Source organism: Trachinotus anak, unplaced genomic scaffold, assembly GCF_046630095.1.
Source record: "Trachinotus anak isolate AG129_WGS33_773 ecotype Australia unplaced genomic scaffold, CSIRO_AGI_Tana_v1 ptg000019l, whole genome shotgun sequence".
In the NCBI taxonomy this organism is placed as follows: Eukaryota; Metazoa; Chordata; class Actinopteri; order Carangiformes; family Carangidae; genus Trachinotus; species Trachinotus anak.
The window spans coordinates 11895315-11909955 of record NW_027273870.1 but is presented as its reverse complement, the minus strand read 5'-3'; the positions used below and the strand labels follow the sequence as shown (position 1 = coordinate 11909955).

Here is a 14641-nt window from a genome sequence, read left to right as displayed (position 1 = left end):
CTTTGTGAGTTTTCATCAGAGGACCCACCCGTGGTGGCGTGGTGAATTTAGATGTTTTGCCATGAAAAATCAACTCGCTCTTGCTCTGGCATGCATTGTCCAATAAGCCTCAAACTTACTATGTTTGATAGTCCCGGCCTGAACACATCTATATGCTCATATTTGGTCATACTCATAGCGCTACATAGTGGTGACAGGAAGTGTCAAGTTTTACATTTTGATGTGCAAATGTAACAAGGTTGTTTTGTTTGTTTGAAGTTCGTCAGAATTCACAGAGTGTTCCTTTAATTTTGTTCTTATTTTATTATAACATTGATGGATGTTGATTGATGGATGGTATATTTATTTATGCAAGGCTCCGTTTTATTTTATTTTGGAAAGATATTTTATTTTGACGGACGTGATTGGTTTAGTTACCGGAAGCCAGCCGCTCGTTCCTTTTGCTGCTTGGACTTCCATGTTATGGTATGTAGTGCTCTGTTACTTTTATATTTTAATCTGCAATGCACAGATTTAACTGAAAACAAAGTATATGTTGAGTGATATAAACATTGTTGAAATGTTTTGAAACCGTTAGTAAGTTGGTATTGGACAGTTAATTCTGTGTGTAGACCGAGCGGGGTTGCTAACTTGTTCGCTAGTACCGCGCAATAGCGACAACGTACTGCGCAACTGACATGGCTTCATTGTGCATGTTGTGTGTCTCTTCTGGTGCATAGGGGCAGGAGCTGTGTGTGTGTGAGAGGACAAACGCCAACCACGCTTGTGTTGTTTATCTGTTTACACAGGTATGTTTTATATTAAAAAGAAACTTTTTTGTTTATCATTTTATTTATTATTTTATTTATTGGTGAGAGACTTTGCATATAATTTTGTATTTCATTGTTTATATTAATTCTTTGTTATATTGTGCTTGAGATAAAAAAAAAAAAAATACTTAAAAACAGGTCCATGGCTAAAAAAAGTTGATGCTGTGAGGAAAATATTTCATGATTTCATGTCATGTTAAAAAATAATAATAATTCATGTATAAACTTGTTCGTGTAAACTTTGTGTAAAAACTATACAATCACATTGACTGTCTTAATCACGCCTTTCCCTTTTGCTGCTTGGACTTCCATGTTATGGGGCAGGAGCTGTGTGTGTGTGAGGACAAACGCCAACCACACTTGTGTTGTTTATCTGTTTACACAGAGGATGACAATTAAACGCTGTGAACCTGATCAAAGCCAGTCTCGTCATCCTGCTGGAGTGAGCCAGAACATAAGGGGTTACACTAATACTAGTAGTATGTAAATTAAAATAACTATGACCTACATTTCTACGTTATCAGCTGAGATGGACACCAAATTAAAGCAACAAGTCCCTTTGGGTTTAATTAGTCAGCAGTGCGCTCCTCGACAAGTAAAGTGGAGCAGAGAGACAGCTGATGTTAAGATAATGTTGTTATCAGTTCCAAGCAGGCACAGTGGTGAACAACAAAGTAATGCGCTGTGTTTTGTGTATTTTCTTGTGTTTTTAGCTGAGCTAGAACAGAGAGTATTCAGTTGAAACATACTGTTGATTTTACACCAGTGTGCAAAAAATACTGGAGCCCCGTCTGTGCCAAAACCTGAGTTTGGCATATATTTATTGATCTATATTTTTAATGTTTTAACCTAACCCTAACCCACTACTGTAAAACTGAAAGTGTCGAATATATTTTGACTAATAATAATGTTTTTTATAACCACAGGTCCGGTTGATGTGTCATTACAGGACATAACTGAAAAAAAATTTCAGAACTGGAAGACTGGGTGGTCTGCACTTATTTATGGCTCCTATGTGGTAAGTACAATGTCCGTTTCACAACTAGTGATATTTAACATTGAAATGAATTGTAAGAGTTTAAAGATTACACTAGCGTGAGATATTTTCAAAGTAGCAACGAATGTACTGTAGGTGTATTAGTAATTTTGTATTTTGTGTTTAATTTCATAATTCATGAATGTGGAAATGTAAAGAGTGTGTTGCAGAAGAAACTACCAAATCTCAGTTATTGAAGCACTACAGATTAAAACATGGCCACTTTGGCCGCAGACATCTGTATCCATGCACATATTCAAACCGCCCATGCACATTCAACACTTGGAATGCACTTCGAAGTCACATGTGTCGATCACATTTTGATCGGACATCGCAGAAGTCACTAGATAACACAGCATTTAGCTGTCTTCATTGTTCATGTAGTGACATTGCCTCATTGAGATTTTTTTACTCATGTTCACAGCCATCTAAAAAGACTTGAAACCATCTGTTGTGTGTTCAATAATTGTTCCTTTCAAACAAATATTTATGGAACATATCAAAGTTACGGGAACAGAAAGCACAGGACATTTACACTGAACGATTTGAAAGCTGGAATTGTAAAAAGTGACAGGGAAGTTATACAACACGAAACAATAGGAGATACATGTTTGACAGAGAGTGCTGAGTTACTTTCTGATGATGATGAATGTGAAGATGATACACTGGGCACAAAACCAGATGACTTACTAAAGTTAGAACAGAAATGAGCTTTTGCTTTACTAAAGATGGAAAACTGTGCTAAATGAGTTGCAGTATTTGATTGGTTCATCCCTGGTACTTGGATCTAACAGCGTTATTACTGATTTCCTCAACAGTCATAACTTGCAAGTTGACCAATTGCTCATCAAAGAGTTAGGCAGTGCACTTTGCTAAGCTAATCCTCTGTCAAAGGCTTTAGGGAAGGATGGGCCATTAAGTACTGCTTTTAAGCGGTTATTAAAGGTCGTTTCAATATTTTTGATCCAGTTCAGTATGTACTTGATGCAAAAGCTGGAAGAAGTTTTCAGCATGTTCTATGTCTAAAGTTGTTACACCATCTGCTTAATCAAAACAATGTGCTCAGCCAGCTTGTTCAAAAAAAGAAAACAACAGATATCTCAAAGGAGTTTTAAATCGAAAGCAACTGGACTTGGTTATTTGTCTAGGAAGACGTTTCACCTCTCATCCAAGAGGCTTCATCAGTTCTTTCTCACACCTGACCAGGCTGGGACTGGTCCATCTATCTGGTGTGGAGACCCAGGTATTTTTAACCTCTGGGAGGGGCTTTCACAAGGCTGATGATGTCACTGGTTCCCTTTGTGCTCCATGTGCCAACGACAGTCGTTAGAGTGACTGTCTTGGTGGAGAGTTGGTTTCGACTTCGTTAGAGCCCTATTGTGTTATATAACGACAGTCGTTGGAGTCACATGCACATTTGAAAACATAACACTGTCCTTGGCGAATAAGCACCAGCTGATGATTGGATATCACATGTACACAAGAAGTAATGAGAGATCAACCTTTAATGTGACACATGTCTCAACAATTCCAGTAGATGTCATGAAAGAGGACATAGCACTTCACCTGAGAGGGGAAATACCCAAATCTTGCAACAGTCGCACTTGCAAAGTGTCTCCATGTGCAGAAAATTATTTTCATGGTACAGGGAGCACTACAGAGCATTTGACCTCCAGTCATCTTCAGCAAGAGAGATTTTGTTGGCTGAGTTAAGGGAACTTACTGACAATTAACCCTCCGAATGGTCATCCTTAAAAGATACATACACATCTGGTAATTGTCTCGGCTAAGGTTTTATTTAATTGGCATTCATTCCTTTGTCCGTTCCTTTGTTCGTTTGTTTACATCATGTCAAAAAGTTATGAATGGATTTTGATGAAATTTTCAGGGGAGGTTGGAAATGGTCGAAGGAACAATTGATTAGATTTTGGTGGTGATCCGGATATTTAGGTAATGTAGGCTAGGCACTAGGTTATCTGCCCATCATAAGAGGTGTTGTTAATTGACACAAAGCTGACAGTTCAAATCAGTTTGCAGTTTAACTGGGTTGCTATACAACATGTAGACAAAAAAGGACTTAATGTTCACTTTGGCATTCCACATAGTCAAGTGTCATATAAACAATACAGCAGATTGAAGAATAAAATTACATTTTTGGTACACAGTTTGAGGAATACTCTTTAAAAATGTAATCTATGTTTTTAGTGTTAGTTATATTCATACTGACATAATCTTATTACTTATAACTGTGTTTAAACAATTTTCTTTGTTTTTTCTTCTTCAGAATAATCCACTGACCAACATGGCTACCTCAGCAGTGCTTCGTGTCATCCTAGAGGAGAATGACTCTTCAAAAATATCACTGCCCTTGGGAATACCTGGAACTGTTGAGGAACTTTAAAATGAGATAAAAATACAGTGTGAGGTGTCAGGAGACTTTAGACTACAATACTTGGACAATGATTTAATGAGTATATGAACCTGACATCCACCTCAAGCATTCAAAACAAGGCTACAATCAAAGTGATTTACCTCCCATCTGCCTCATCTACAAGCAGCTCTTGTCTCTCTCCATGGGAATCCACCCTTACTGAGACCATTTCCATTTCATCTGTGGACACTGACATTCTCTCATCATCTGAGTCGTCACCATCATCATCCCTTAGATGTGAGCCATGGCCAGATGTCTTTCCCGTGCCACAGTTTGTCTATGATATAGAGATTCAAATTCAACGTGCAAAAGAGACTTTCTAAGTTAACGGTATACTCTTCAGTCCTACTACAAAAATGATCATTCATCTATATTGTGCGGACAACATAACATTTGTTCAACTGTATTTTAATATTGCCACATTTACATCTTTGTAGGTGGAAACAGAGTATGCTTGCATCACCACTCTCCCACTGAGATCCAAGTTTATGCAGCAGCTAGATCACCACTCACCCCATCTGATTCACATTTTTAAAAGGAAGGGAGGAGCTGCTGGACAAAAAATAAGGAATATCATGGCAGACTTGGACAAGGTGTATTTTTCTCACAAGCTATTGATTAAATGTGTTGTGTAGTTTGTCCACCAGAGGGCACCCTGCAACTCTTCTTTTAATTATTTATCAAAGTCTTTAATATATTTTGTTGTACCTTTGCTCAAAGTACTGTTTAATATATAAGAACAATTTATTTTTAAACTAAATCACAAAATATCTTGAGTAGGGTTCATAACTACAGATAACAAATATTATGTAAAATCTTGGAAAATAAAAGGATATCAGACATTATATTGGAATCAGAATTTTAAATTCTCAAGTATCATATTGTCATATTGTTGGTCCTAAATATCTTGCAGGATCTAATTTTCGTTAATTCTTTTTACACAGCCTTTTCAAAATACTCTTGTATAGTTTTATTGGCACACATAGCATTTCTTATACATGTATTCTTTTTACTGGATCTTGGCATTCTTAAGATTTTATGAAATTGCATTTCCTGCGGAAAATGCTGTGTGAATGCTGAGAGCTGAATGAGATTGCTGGAACAGTACTAAAGAAGGTGAGCAGTTGTTGAAGCAATGCTGAAGTAGAAAAAAGCAATAGCTAAAGTTTAAAGCAAAAATTGTTAGCTGGAGGCTGAAATACATGAAATAGTTGAAAAAGTTGAATTGTTGAAGCTAAATCATGCAAGAGCTAAAGGTTTGAATTTCAGTAGCAGAATATTAAAAGCAGAAAGTCTTAGCTGAAGGTAGAATAGCATGAAGTAGTTAAAAAAAAAGTTGAATTGTTGAAGGAGAAAGTTGAATTGTTGGAGCAAAATCCCAAAAGAGCTTAAAGTTTGAATTTCTCAACAGTTAAAGTAGAAAGAAACGTTGAGTTTTGAAATTTTGAATATACAGTACAATTTTAACTGGGAACTATCTGTAGGGCTCAAAGGAGTTTTAAATCGAAAGCAACTGGACTTGGTTATTTATTAACATAGTCATCCCATATGTGTCTGGGATATCAGAAAAACTCAGGAGGATCTTCAACAAACACCGTATCCCTGTGTATTTCAAACCCAGCAACACACTCAGACAGAGACTGGTACACCCCAAGGACAGAACACCACACACCCGAAAAAGCAACCTGGTATATGCAGTCCAATGCAATGAGGAATGCAAAGACCTCTACATTGGAGAAACAAAACAACCAATGCATAAACACATGACCCAACACAGGAGAGCTAACTTCTCAGGCTTGGACTCTGCTGTCCACTTACATCTTAAGGAGAAAGCCCACTTCTTTGAGGACAGCAAGGTTCACATCCTGGACAGAGAGGACAGGTGATTTGAAAGAGGAGTGAAAGAAGCCATCTATGTGAAAATAGAGAAACCATCCCTCAACAGGGGAGGAGGCCTCAGACACCACCTATCTCCAATTTGCAATGCTGCCCTTTCATCCCTTCCTAGGAGATTCAACAATTTAACCTCTACGAAAAACAACTGTTCACAAGTGACTGTCGTTAAAACAAAATAGGGCTCTAACGAAGTCGAAACCAACTCTCCACCAAGACAGTCACTCTAACGACTGTCGTTGGCACATGGAGCACAAAGGGAACCAGTGACATCATCAGCCTTGTGAAAGCCCCTCCCATAGGTTAAAAATACCTGGGTCTCCACACCAGATAGTTGGACCAGTCCCAGCCTGGTCAGGTGCGAGAAAGAACTGATGAAGCCTCTTGGATGAGAGGTGAAACGTCTTCCTAGACAACTAACCAAGTCCAGTTGCTTTCGATTTAAAACTCCTTTGAGATACTATGACCTGGACAAATGAGAATATTCACAGGCCTATCTGGGCTGTGTGTAAGGAGTCTAAATACAGTACAATCTGAACTAAGAACAGTATGAAGGCCTGTGTGTAAGGAGGATAAATACAGGACAATCTGACCTGAGAACAGTATGAAGGACTGCCTGTGAACAGTGTAAATACCGTACAGTTTGACCTGAGAACAGTCAGAGAACTCAAACATGTTGTTGAAACAGCAGTAAGACAAATTATTTACTCCCAAACTTGAAAAGGAAGGACAATACCTGGAAACTGATAAATACAGTGTTTATATTTGAATCTGTGTGTGTGTGTGTGTGTGAGAGACAGAGAGAGACAGAGGCAGAGTCTGGTTGTGTTTGTAAACATCAAAGAGATCAAAGAGGCTGTTAATCATCAGTTTCCTCCAGCTGTGTATAGTAGGAAGATACAGAGGTTAAATTGCCTGAAATGGTTGAAAAATACCTGATATGCGAAAGTAAAGTGTAAAAACAACACAAAATTGTACAAAAATCTACAATGTGCAATGAAAATTGTTGAGATGTGTGTAAATCTCTGTGCTTTGGGAGACACACTGTGTGAAAGAGGACAAATTTCTCTACCATTTTGTCTAGTTATGGTGTTTGTAAAGTGAAAGGTGTGGCCATGAAGATGAGTTGTTTGGATTTTTTGGGGTCAGTTTTACTCCCCCTCCCACTCTAGCTGTGATGTCACCCACTCTAGCACTGAACATTACACGCAATACAAATAATTACTGTGCCACTATGCCATTCTGATCAGTTATCATAGAGTAATTAATTTATCTTGAATAACAATACAATAATAGAATAACCACTCTTAAACATTGACAAGAAAAGTCAACAAATTATTTTTTTGATTATAGGGTTCTTGAATCTATTATACATGTCATTGTGATTTGAGCTGAATCTGGGAAATCAGCAGCGAAAATAATTTCATTATTTTTCAGCTTCTGTATGTGCCCAAAGGCCATGCTTTCCCAGCTTCTCCCTTAAAAATGGCTTGCTGTATTTTCTTGTTTCCACCAGTCAGGTGAAAGCACAAAACATGCTTCTAGGACTGCTTTTAAATCACTTTATTGTACACTACATTGAGAAATGTCAATACAATTATTGTCAAAGTAAGAAGCTGCATGCTGTTTGGCCTAGAAACAAGTGAAAATAAATACCACAGACTAAAATGAAAGGTATATTATATTTTGAAGATTTTTTGTAGTTATTTCTGTTTCTGCTGCTCAGTTGTTTTCTGAAGAAACATTAATTTTGAGTGGTGATGGTTCAGGAGGTGAACTTGGGGATACATCCTCTTTATTCATCACATTAGGCTGATGCTGTGTCAAGATCAATGCACTAATATCAATTTTATTACTACTGGCCACAATATTTGCCTTGGCTTCCTTGAAAGTATTTGATGAATTATTAATAGAAATTTCAGTTGCACCATGTCTTAAAACTGGTATCCATAACTTGGGGACATGCCACAATCAAATTAAACTGTCTAATTATGATGATGAACCAAGATAAATGCCTCCTATGACATATTCTACTGACAGATCTGCTTAATTGGTCAAATTCTCTAAATGTAATGTGTGGCCAGTTCTTCTGTATTAGCAATTGGAAGAATGTTTTTTTTTTTTTCTTATTTCACATTAAATTTACAGGTTTTTCCATACTTTACTGATTGTTGCTAAGCACCTGAAGTAGTTATGGTTCAGGTTACTGTAAAAATAAAGGACATAAAGAAAAATCACGAGTTGTTGACTCGGAGCAATGGCAATGTGCTGACAAGGCAGCAAAGTGTTTTAAAGAGAAAATATGGATTTTGTTTTTCAGAATGAGTTCATGTAAATCAGTAGATTCTGCCACTGGCTTTCATGTCCTAACTAACAAGAAACAGCTCAGGAGACTTCTATTCACATAATGGCAGCCATTATACCACAGGTGAGTGAGTGATTGATATCTGCCACTGAAAAGCTTGTGTACCATTGAAAGAATGAGAAGTAAACATCAATTTGGCTTCATTTGCTATATTTTTTTCATGTTCAAGCCTTAAATTATTGTGTCTCATGCAATTATTGTCTTCAACAATCTCTTCAACTATCCTTTGTAGCAGCTGGACCTTGCAATACAGATTTTGCTGATAGCAAACCTTGACATTTATCCCAGGGAGAAGGCTATTTGTCACAGAATGTCTATGCTCAATGTTAGAAATGGAATCTTACTGATATTGTTTGATTTTGGTAATGTGGGAATTTAAGCCTGCATTAATTTATTTTTTGGGTACTTGTGATCAGCAAAACAAGCTTAAAACACTTTATAAGGTGATAAATTATCACCTTATAAAGTGTTTAACTGTTTATTTGAAGGTGTGCTTCTGGGCAAATGCAAGTCCATTATTAACTTTTGTTTTAGCTCTGATTTAGTCTTCAGCAACTTTTGAGAAATTTATGTGGCTCTTTAACTGTCTCCATTGTCAGTAGTAGTAGTGGTAATGACTTTCCCAGTGCATGAGCTACAACCAAGGCTACTTTTGCACTAGGGGCATAAATGAGTGACCCCTCCAGTGATACAACTCTGGTGTGCCTTGAATTGTAATGATAATAATAAGCTAATGACCCAATAACAACTATGAACTGTCCTTTGGGCTAGTACGGAGCTATCAGAGATGTGTTGGTATTATCTAGGGAACGTGTGTGTTCACTGTTCACATTGGTTTGTAAGCATGGACAGCAGCAAAAGAGAAAGGAGGTGCAGAGAAAGCAAGAAGCTAAAAGAAAAAAGAAAAAAAATACAAGTAGAGAATGTAGAGAAATATTCAAAAAATATCGCATATATTCTCATCCAGGAAAGCCCACGGCTGGTGGAATGTTAAGCAGGGACATTGTAGCTTGGTGGTCACTCAGGTGATATTAAATTTGGCTAGTATGGCTAGTTACTAGTTTTTGGGCAGCCCTATGCTCGTATTGGCTGGCTATTTTGCTTTGTGGGTTATTAACAGTTAGCTACTGCAAATAATTAAACTATATAATGTTTTTAACATTTATATGTGTTGTTCCCATTCTTTTGCAGCCTCAAAACTGACTCAGCCCAGTGATGTGGATTAGACAGGGCTAGGAGGAGGGGGCAGGGAAAACACAGCAAAAGATGTGCACACTGGCACTGAACAATGATATAAGTGCAAAGCATAGGATGCATTTTCAAGGGGCAAGTTGTAATATTTCTGTAGATGCTGGAACTCATAATTTTCCAGTAAAATTAAGAGTCCCACTCTGCCTCCATTCACCATATAAACTAGTTGCTAATTTAGCCTCTTTGCTGTTATGTGGTGGACAAGTAGTGCATGGGCAGGTAATTTGTTCTAATACTGATCAGTTGCCTGCTCCAGCTAGAAATAATATTAATTGGAACAGAGTTAGAAACAAAATAAGGTAACTTCGGTAAACAACTAACTTTATTTGACCACTGCGTTTCAGCTTGTGGCCTTCATCAGGGTCATAATAAAACACATCACAGGCGACATTTAAATAAGAGGTATGAAACAAACAAAAAAAAAATAATGATTTGTGAACACATTTATAACTGCATATGGGACTTCTTCAGAGGTGGATTGGGCCTGTGGTCATGTGGCTTCAGGCCAAACTGGTCCCAGGCTGGTGGGAAATGTCCAATAGGGGACATGGGTGCCACCATGCTAAGTTCAGGTTGTACAAAAGGGACCCAAACTGTGCCCATTTGTTGTGGCATAGCACCCCCACAAAAGTCTTAATTCCAAAAAACAACAAAAAGGGGTATATATGAAAGGCAACAAGATGCAACAAAATAAATAAATATTATATAAGTCATCATAAAATTACACAAATATACATAAATACAGCCAAACCACTGCAAATGCAGATAATTGAGCTATATAGCAAAACAATAATGAACACTATAGGGGTCATGGGCACTATAAAAATTCATTAATTGATTAGACCAGAGTTTGCAGGCCATTAAACAAACAATGAAACTTAAAAAGTAATAAATACAAAGGAAACCACTGAAAATGACAACTCTGACAAAATCTGATTTTCATCAATGAATGGATGAACAAATGAACTAGTAACAGTTTTAATGCTTTATTTTTCATTGACCTGCATGCATCTGTAAAATCACACACTGTAGCTTAGCTATAGTTTCTTGTTCAAAAACTGATCTAGCTGCTTGACCTGTTAATAGGAAGCATCTTGTATCAGTAACATTCCATTTGTCAGTAAATCTGATGTTACCAGTTTGTGGAAGAAACAGATTTATGGAATAGACTCATCTGGGCATATAATCAACTCTGAATTAGACAAGAAGCAACAGAAACCTTGGACTTTGAAAGAATGCACTAATGCAACTTTAACAGATGCTGTGGATGTGGATTAAATTTTATTTTCAGTTGGCTTTCAATCACAATCACTATTGAGAGGAATAAATAAATTCCAGAATTAGTGTTTGCAGCCAACCATCTAAATCATCCTTTACAATATCACTACTGCATACCATTCATTGTTTGGCTAAACCCAAACAATGAATGGTATTTTAGAGATCTAGAGAGTGAATGATCAGCTGCACCGCAGTGGAGTGTAGTCTACATGATATGCAGGTATATGCTGTATACCCACTGAGCAAGCTTCAGAATTTCCATATTTGTTATATGGAAATACTTATATACTTAAAAATGCCCAAGAATACATAACAACATGGTTTTGTGACAGAACTTACACTTCAGCAATTTCTTTTTGTCAAAAACAAAAAACCAGTTATAGTCTACAAGGGGACTGGATAAGTTTACTAATGAGCAATAAACTGACAAGCTTGTTGTGCCGTGAGAAAAATACATTTCAGTCTCAATGGTTGCCTTCTAAACATATGGATTAGAGTATGATGTTGCAGTGACTGACCACGTAGAGCGCAGTAAGGCTTTGTTTTAACTTCATGCGGGTGATGTGGGTTCAAATTCATCCTGTGGCCTTTTGCTGCATGTCATCCCCTCTCTCTGTGCTTTCCTGTCTCTCTCTCAGTGTGGCTATCAGAATAAAGACAAAGGCTGTGGACATGTAATGCTGAATGCGAGACAGAGTATCAGTGACACATGCAGCTTTTTCAGTCATCCATGGAGTAATGTTTGATGTTAAACAGCAGTTGTAGGTGTTACCCATGTCCGAGCAGACTACACAGTGTGAGTGGAATCACCGAACTCGTTATACCATGTTCAACTGCTTGACAGTTCGGGGTCTCTTTTGTTGTATTTTTCATTTTATGATGCGCCAAATGTTTTCAGCTGGTGACAGGTCTGGACTGCCGGCAGGCCATTTTAGGTTTTAAGTTGAGGAACATTATTCTTAAACTGTTGCACTATTTGCCCACGCAGTCTTTCACAGAGTGGTGAACCTCTCCCCATTTTCACTGCACAGAGACTCTGCCTCTCTGGGAACCTCTTTTTATATCCTTTCATTTTACTGACCTGTTGCCAGTTAACCTAATTAGTTGTGAGGCATTGAACCAGTCATTTCTTTTGTATTACACAACTTTTCCAGTCTTTTGTTGCCACTTTCCCAACTTTTTTGAAACATGTTGTTGGCATCAAATTCTAATTAAGCATATATTTTTCATAAAACACTTTAATTTCAGCTTTTCAACATTGGATATGTTGTCTTTGTTCTTTCAATTTAATTTAAAATATAGGTTCACATGATTTGCAAATCATTACATTATGTTTTTATTTACATTTTACACAGTGTCCCAACTTTATTGGAAACAAGGTTGTATGCTTTATAGCCTACATGATTAATATGACAATGCACTATGTGTTTATGTATCACACTGTTAAGCACTACTGAAGTTATGACAGTTGTTGGGATCTCAAGCCATGGGTTCTGAAAAGAACAATGGAGAGGCCTACATGTCCCTCCAAAAGCCTGAGTCTCAAGCCATGAATCCTGAAAAGAACAATGGAGAGGCCTACATGTCCCACCATTAGCCTGAGCCAGAGCTGGTCGATCGTTTGAACAACGGAGCCACGACCCCCACAACGATTCACACCTAGGTGCGAATCAGAGTTTGAATGTAGACTCAGCATCGGCATTGGCCGAGGCCAGGCACTCTCAGCAAAATCACAGTGACATCACCCTTCGCCGTTGCTTATTCCTGTGCACCAGTTACAGTAGAGAGCTACTCCAAGCTCTTCTGCGACTCGGCTGCTGAAAGGGAGGAATCTGCAAACATTTGACCTTTTTCCACAACTTCTTAAAGCCCAGGTCACAGTCTTCAACACGCGGGCCGAGTGCATAGACTGCTTTGTTTGTTTCCTTTTTCGTTTTTTCCTTTTTCGGATACGACGTAGATCGCTGTGCAATCAGCTGATTTCACGTTCCGTGAGGATGTGCACACCGACTTTGTTAAGGACAAGACAAAGTTCACCATCTCTCATCTGTGATCTTCCCGCTGCCGCCGAGGAACTCATCACATCTTCATCACCAGGAGAGCGAGACGCGAACCGCTGAGCACCCAGCCAAGGACCGAGTTGTGGAGAATCAGAGCGGACTTTCTTTTTCTAACTCCGAAGGATCGGAACAACGCAAAGTAAGAGGTTTATGTCTGGGTAGAGACACAATTAGTGTAGTGTGTTGTATTTTGAAATTTGACTTATAAGTGCTGCATATCTTGTTGTTTTAGATCGTTCACTGTGATCAGCTTAATAAGCCATACATCACTAGTTAAAGGACCAATATCCGACCAGACGAACTCCGGTTCGCTGGCTCCGTTATTGTGTAGTGATATTGTGGTGATCATTAACTGTGGTGACGATCTCTTGTGGACTCTTTCCTCTCTTCACCTTTATTCTCCCTCTTTTCTCCCAATCACGCACCTGATCTACATCTCAGTCGCATTCAGGATGCCCCAGAGTGTGATCGCGTCATAACACGTAAAGCTCAAGGGCCCCTCCCTTTGTTCTCATTGTTCACGCCATTCATACTCTGCAACCAGCCGCCAGCTTGGCTCTAGCGACGACCTCACTTGCATCACGCTGCCGCCATCTTGGCTTGTACTGACACGTCACTCACGTGACTTTGTCACCATCTTCTCTCTCTCTCTCTCTCTCACACACACACACACACACACACACGGTTGTTACATATGTGTTTTGCCTGTAATCATCTAGTTAGTAACCAATGTTTGTTTTAGTTATGGTTGAATTATAATCGGTTTAATATCAAGTAATGTTATTTTGAATAATTATTACTCTTATTAATAAATCCTGTTATTTAACTCGTCATTGTCGGTGATTATTATATATATATATACATATATATATATATATGTATATATATATATATATGTGATATGAATATATTGGTGATAACAGCTGGATTCAGGACAGTCAGTGCTCGAATTTACCCTTCAATTAACCTTCTGAGACTGTATTTTGAGCCATCAATTTGGTCATTGGTCCCTGGTGACAGGGTGGTGCCCCAAGGTTACTACTTGTAGTGAACACACACACACACACACACACACACACACACACACACACATATATATATATATATATATATATATATATATATATATATATATATATATATATATATATTGGCTGATTATCCCTGATAATCATTAATATTACACGCCAGTAACCAAATTGCCCCTACCTGTGCACAACACAATGCTGGTAGTTCACTGGAATCTCCTGATAGACAAGATCAATACCTGTATTCTTGGTAACTGTACATAAAACAGATGACAGTGACAGTTGAGGCCTCAAAATGCTTAGAAGGCACAAAAACTGACAATGCAGAGGAAAAATAGACTAGAATGTCCTTAGTATTTCTTGTATAAAAACTAAAATGAACAAAAACCAAATTAGCAAAATTTGAATTCTAAATTGGATCAAAGGACTAAAGTAAATCAAAATCAGATGCCAAATTTAACATAACTGAGGTGAACTGCAAGGCTGGGAG

At 37.9% G+C, this 14641-nt stretch overlaps 1 long non-coding RNA gene across 4 annotated transcripts; it reads left to right on the top strand.

The window, feature by feature from the left end:
- The first annotated feature begins 508 nt into the window (after window positions 1-508).
- On the top strand, window positions 509-7846 carry LOC139636596 (uncharacterized). Of its 4 annotated transcripts, none has more exons than XR_011694434.1 (4): window positions 509-788; window positions 1195-1288; window positions 1736-1827; window positions 4130-7846. It is a non-coding gene; the product is annotated as an uncharacterized lncRNA (long non-coding RNA). The 4 variants fall into 4 exon arrangements; XR_011694433.1 differs by lacking the exon at window positions 509-788 and having other exon boundaries at window positions 811-1288; window positions 4130-4606; window positions 4714-7846; XR_011694432.1 differs by lacking the exon at window positions 1195-1288 and having other exon boundaries at window positions 556-788.
- The last annotated feature ends 6795 nt before the right edge of the window (window positions 7847-14641 follow it).